General features: G+C 43.3%; 1 protein-coding gene across 3 annotated transcripts in view; it reads left to right on the top strand.

Annotated features, from left to right (window-relative positions):
* The window catches only part of adgrg6 (adhesion G protein-coupled receptor G6), a 196,172-nt gene that overhangs the window by 90,514 nt on the left and 99,658 nt on the right, over positions 1 to 6,000 (top strand). The gene's annotated exons all lie outside the window — the stretch shown is intronic.

The following is a 6,000-nucleotide window of genomic DNA, read 5'->3' as shown; positions in this document are numbered from 1 at the left end:
CCGTGGACACGTGCGACCAAAACAATCTCTTCCCCCGACGAATTCAAGCCATCAGCGGGTGAGTAATTGATAGAATAATAAGTCACTTTGGACGGTGAAGTATTCCTATAAGGTACCTCCAAAGTCCTTTTGGGGGGATTTAGCCCCCTGAAAACTCCCTGCGAAAAAATGGACCACGAGTGTCTCGTTAAAGAGAGGGTTTTCTGAGCTCAGCTGTGCTGTTGGAACTATCTTCCCTCCCTGTTGCCAGAGTTTGCGAGAGAAATAAGCCGCCAGGTCTATGAAAACAAGCCCAAAGGAAGCGACTCACTAGACCAGGGGTCTTCAACAGGGGGTCCGCGACCCCTAGGGGGTCCGCGGAGGTACTGCAGGGGGTCCGCAAAATTATTGCTTAAAAAAAAAAGATTTTAATTTTTTTTTTTTTTTGTGTGCCATTTTTCACATTTATGTTAAAAATAAATCATGATTCTATCCATTTTGAATAGCTTGAATACATGATTACTATGCAATTGACAGATTGTTGATATTATTGACATTGGTTCTCAGTTTATAAGTAGTATGTTTAGAAATGGTAGTGGTACGGCCCACCCTGCTCGCTGTAACTTGTACATGTTTAAAATAAAAAATATGTCGTAGCCCCGACCCCCCCACCCTACGAGGTGGTAGGGGGTCCCTGCAACATCTCCCCATCAGTTTGGGGGTCCCCAGCCCGAAAACGTTGAAGACCCCTGCACTAGACCATGCTACATGAGCACTTTAAACCTGCTCTTTTCCTGAAGATTTCCTGCAAATGCATATTGTCCACACTCCACAGGTTTCTTTCCCTGTTTAGCATTTCCCATTTTTATGAAGAACGGAGTATATTTTTGGCCAAAACGGCAAGGCAAGAAAGCACTCCATTCCCTGTGAAAAACAGAATCCACCTTCATAGGTAGATAAGTCAGAGAAGGTCATAAAAATAGCAAGGAATAGCTAGAAAAAGCTCAATGTTCTGCCAATCCACTGAAAATCTACTGTCTTACAAACTGCAGGAAGTGTAATGTTTTGAAATGGCACATCTGTATATACATTGGCTATTTGAAAATATGCTGATCGAAATAGTGCAAAGTCGCTCATAATAAGCAGACATGGCATCTTCCTCCCAGCGGCCCCATCATAACACTGGCCCAGGGGCGTCACACCAAATTCTGGGCCCTGGGTACAAGGATTCACTGCGGGCCCCCCATGAATGTTAACTATTGAAAAATAGCAGATATACAAGCTCACAGCGCGGCACCGAGTGCCGCGCTGCGAGCTTGTATATCTGCTATTTTTGAAAAATCATGAAAATGTGTGCAAGAAACCTATGTCAAGGACCCCCAAGATGATATGTATTTGGCCACGGACCCCGATCTCAAAATATTTCGTTCCAGGGACCCCCAGAAGCCAAATTTTTGTTAGAAATGTTCGCTTAAAAAATACATATATTCAAAGATTTTCACAACTTTTCAAAAATAGCAGATCTACAAGCTCGCAGCGCGGCACTCGGTGCCGCGCTGTGAGCTTGTATATCTGCTATTTTTCAATAGATAAAGTTATTAGGGCCCCTCCACCTTGGGCCCCAGTAACTCAGTCCCACTTTCCTACCCCTTGTGACGCCCCTGCACTGGCCTATATGAACTCTGTGTCCTCAGCGCTCTCCTCCGCTGTATGTCAAAACCTCACTGCAGAGAGGAGGACAGATTGGTTTTGTGAGACGACGGAGGAGTGTTCGAGGAGGACTGAGAGAGAGGAGAAGAGTGGCAGGCAGGTGATGATGAACGAGAGAAAAGTGAAAAGTGGGCTGAGGAGATCAGGTCAGATGAGGTGTCAAGCTGAGAAGGAGACACATGTTTGAGAACGGAAGAGACGGAGGGACAAAAGGGAGGACAGGAGATGACAGTATAGTGAATGAAGCGTCGGAACAAGGGGTCACGTTCATAAAAAACTCAGTGAACCCTTCCCGGGAAGCTCAATGGGTTTTGAGATGGGGAAGCGAAGAGCGTCCTGAACAAGGTTTAGCTATTTTTGAGCGCCTTTTTCTTTTCCTCTACACTAGTAAAAGCCACAGTGTTCATTTAACATTAAGGACCTGTATTTAAGGATCCATTTGGGGGGTGGGGGGAGAGAGAAAAAAAGTGGTTAAATTATACAAAAGTGCTCAACATCCTCTCTCTCTCACCCAATAAGTACAGTATGAATGATTCATTGGTCTTAATGGAGACAATGGTGTCACAGTCCTTTTAAAAGCATGGTGGTTGCCTCTTTAAGCTGGGTTCCGATGCTTGATATTAAGCAATTTTGCTGGGGCAATTTGTTTGGAGTGCTTACCATAACTGCAGAGTGGGCACCTGGGCATAGTATAATATTATATAGCTGTCAGAGCGGCCTGAAAGGTCAATATGCGCAACACTATGCTTAAGTAGCGTGGTGCAGAAACATAAAAAAATTCATAACTGGAAGTCGACAGGGCATTCAAATATGATTTTTACAAGATCACAACAAGCCACAAAAAAAGAAGCCAATTCCACGCACGAAGCTTGTTATCCGCTCACGTGACGTCGATTCCCTTCCCCTCTTTGCACGTAATAGGGCGTGGTGTCAAAGGAGTAGTAGGTGTGTCTCTCAATCACTTTGTGTTTCCCACTTCGTATCTCTCCTCTCTGTGTGGGTTTTGCGAAAGACGGCAGAAGAACATGAATGAAATGCAGTACGATAGGTTGGTGCGCCGGTGTTTTGAACTCCCTTTAGTTTTTTGACTTTTTTTGTAAGTGTATATTTGAGGCATTTCTGTTTCAGCAGTTGTCGTTCTATATTGTCAACGACAGGTCCCTCCCACAGGTTGTCACCCCAGACTTCCTTTAGCTCATGTGGCCTCTGCATGGTGCTACGTGATTGGGGACATTATGTGTGTGTGTCAGAAATGCGGTGGCACGTTGCCACGTTTTTTGGAACAGTAGCCGGGGTCACTTCTCCTAAATGTCAGTTCTCACAGTAGCCCTACGGTATGGCAGCTGCAGAGGGACATTTAGTTTTTTCAAAGGTCAGCTGTTATTAAGAGATTTAGCGTATTGGAAAAATTGAATGGAGGCAAGTTCAACAGTGGGTTGGAGCAGTGGCTTGTGGGATTGTGCTCTGCAAGGAAGCCAAGAGGAGAATGACAGCCCGGGGAAGTCGTGAGAAAGGCCACGAGAACGCTGTGATGTGTCGGACATTCTTCACGTATGCAGATGCAGTGTTGGTGTTGTTGACTGACTAGGGCTGTCACGATATGACATTTTACACGACGATTAATTGTCACTCAAATAATTGGCGATTAACGATTTAATTGTGTTTTTGTCGTTGATAATTACATTTCTGTTTGGCTTTTAGGCTTTGAAGTTGTACATGGTAGATATGACACATAACCTAAATATACAAAGAAATTACTGACATATTTGACAACTTACTACTTAAAAAATAACTTTGATAGTGGAAATAGCCGATCTACAAGCTCACAACGCGTCGCGATGCGACGCGTTGTGAGCTTGTAGATCTGCTATTTCCACTATTTCGGACATTTTTCAACATTCACGATTATGGCGATAATGACAAAATAATTGCGATAATGTCAAATAATCACGATTAGACGATTATGTAATAATTGTGACAGCCCTATGACTGACGTTTTTGCAGTTTTACAGATGAGCTAGAAATTATGGGGAAAGTGGAATTGCAATGATTGATTTTATGTACATAATGCATTGTTTCGGAAATAGCCTGTCTTCAAGTTGTGAGCTTGTAGACCGGGTATTTTCGGTGCACAATAGGTGATTGGACAACACTTGACCGGTTCAGCGTCTTGCTCGAGGGCAGGAGAATACGGGTGTTGAACCCGGAACCGTCCGATTCCCAGGCAACCACTCCACTCACACAGTTGCTACCACTCGACTATCTGCCACCCACACGAAGATCAAAGAAGATTTTCATGAAAATGGCTGAATTGATGTGCTTATTCTCTTGACCCTACATCAATGATGTTACCTTTTTTATTTATTTTATTCCCCCTATATTATTTTGCTCCGTAAATTAGCCTAGTGGTTACGATGTTTGGTTTTTAGCGTTCTTTCCATGCACGCATGAGACCCGTGTTCAAATCTCAGGTATTACACATGTGCTAAATCAGGGGTGGGAAACTTTGATGATAGAGAGGGCCACTATATTTCCACACTCACTCCAGAGGGCCACATTGCATATTGCTACATCCTTTGTCATTCTGGTATGTCAAACAAAAGAAGAAATCGATCTACAAGTTCAAAACTGCGACACTTTTTGAGCTTGTAGATCGGCTATTTTTTTGCAAATAGCCGATCTACAAGGATTTTGGAATCCTGAATTAGTATTATTATTTAGACTGAAGTAATTAAAGCGGGTCATGTTTGCATGTTTGGAATTGTATCAGCGGAAATAATAACATATCACACTATTCTGATATTAAACTGCAGGCCGCATAGAACGGGTAAACTGTGTATTATTATTTTATGCTTTAACTATTGAAAAATAGCAGATATACAAGCTCACAGCGCGAGCTTGTAGATCTGCTATTTTTAAAAAATCGTGAAAATTAGAATTTTGACCTGATTCTATAAGTGTCTTTTGATTCCTTCTAAGGTTTTTTGAAAAACCCTATGTTTCTATGTCAGCAATCTGGCCAGCCATCGTCAAAGAAAAGGTCCTTTTCACTTGAACTGGAGCTCAGTTACTCTGTTCTTGAGAGACTACTATGTCAGCGGTTCTCAAACCTTTTCATGTGAAGGACACCCAAAACGATACGTATTTGGCCACGGACCCCCATCTCAAAATATCTAGTTTCAGGGACCACCCAGAAGCAAAATTTGAGTTACAAACGTTCGCTTTGAAAATACATATATTCAAAGGTTTGCACACATTAATTTTCATGACTTTTTCAAAAATAGCAGATCTACAAGCTCGCAGCACGGCACTCAGTGCTGCACTGTGAGCTTGTATATCTGTTGCAACAGAAAAATCCATAATCCCATCTTCCCACTACACCACCACTCATTGCTCTCTCTCTCTCTCTCTCTCTCTCTGTCTCTCTCTCCCATTCCTTCATCTGCTCTCTCCATCACCCTCCTGCCAGCCTCTCTCCCTCCCACCACCCCATCCACTGACACAGCTCCCACTAACATCATCCATGCTACTAATGCCACCCCCCAAGGTAAGCCACACTCATCCTCTCACTCATCCTCTGTCACTCCTACCTTACCCCCCTTTCCCTCTCGCCCTCCTCATTCTTATCTCATTCTCCTCATCCTAATTGTCATCCACTTAAACAGAGCATACTGTACCAGCCTTTTGGACATAATGGTCTCATAATGCATGGGACCGGTGGGGGCTATACGTTTATAAAATGGTTTCATTTCTCATAGTGCCTTTATCCAAATCGCTTTAAACATGCACGCATGCACGCACGCACGCACGCACGCACGCACGCACGCACGCACGCACGCACGCACACACACACACACACACACACACACACACACACACACACACACACACACACACACACACACACACACACCTGTCAGTGGAGGAAACCATGCAAGGCACCAAACTGCTCATCGGAAGCAGTTAAGGCCCATTCCCACTGGGCACGATCATGATAAAGATAAAAAATATTGTTCTCAATTGAAGTGGACATAATTATCCTTAACGATAATTATCGTTATCTTTATCTTTATCACGCCCAGTGGGAATGGGCCTTTAGTTAGGGGTTCAGTGTCTTGCTCAAGGACACTTCTATGCTAAGCCCCAAGTGGGCTTTCTTTCTGTATTTTCGCAGCTGTATAAATTGTGCTGCTCACTTAGAGTGGGCAAAGTCGTCACCCGACAGAAAATGAGTTTATCTTGCTCTTAAGGTTAATTAAATAATCTTCTTATCGACACAAAACAATTCTAATCAATCTTTCATTATCAACT

The sequence above is a fragment of the Nannobrachium achirus genome, assembly GCF_963921795.1.
Source record: "Nannobrachium achirus genome assembly, chromosome: 16".
Taxonomy (NCBI): domain Eukaryota; kingdom Metazoa; phylum Chordata; class Actinopteri; order Myctophiformes; family Myctophidae; genus Nannobrachium; species Nannobrachium achirus.
Note: the sequence above shows the minus strand (reverse complement) of the source record. Positions and strands in the feature narration are given on the sequence as shown.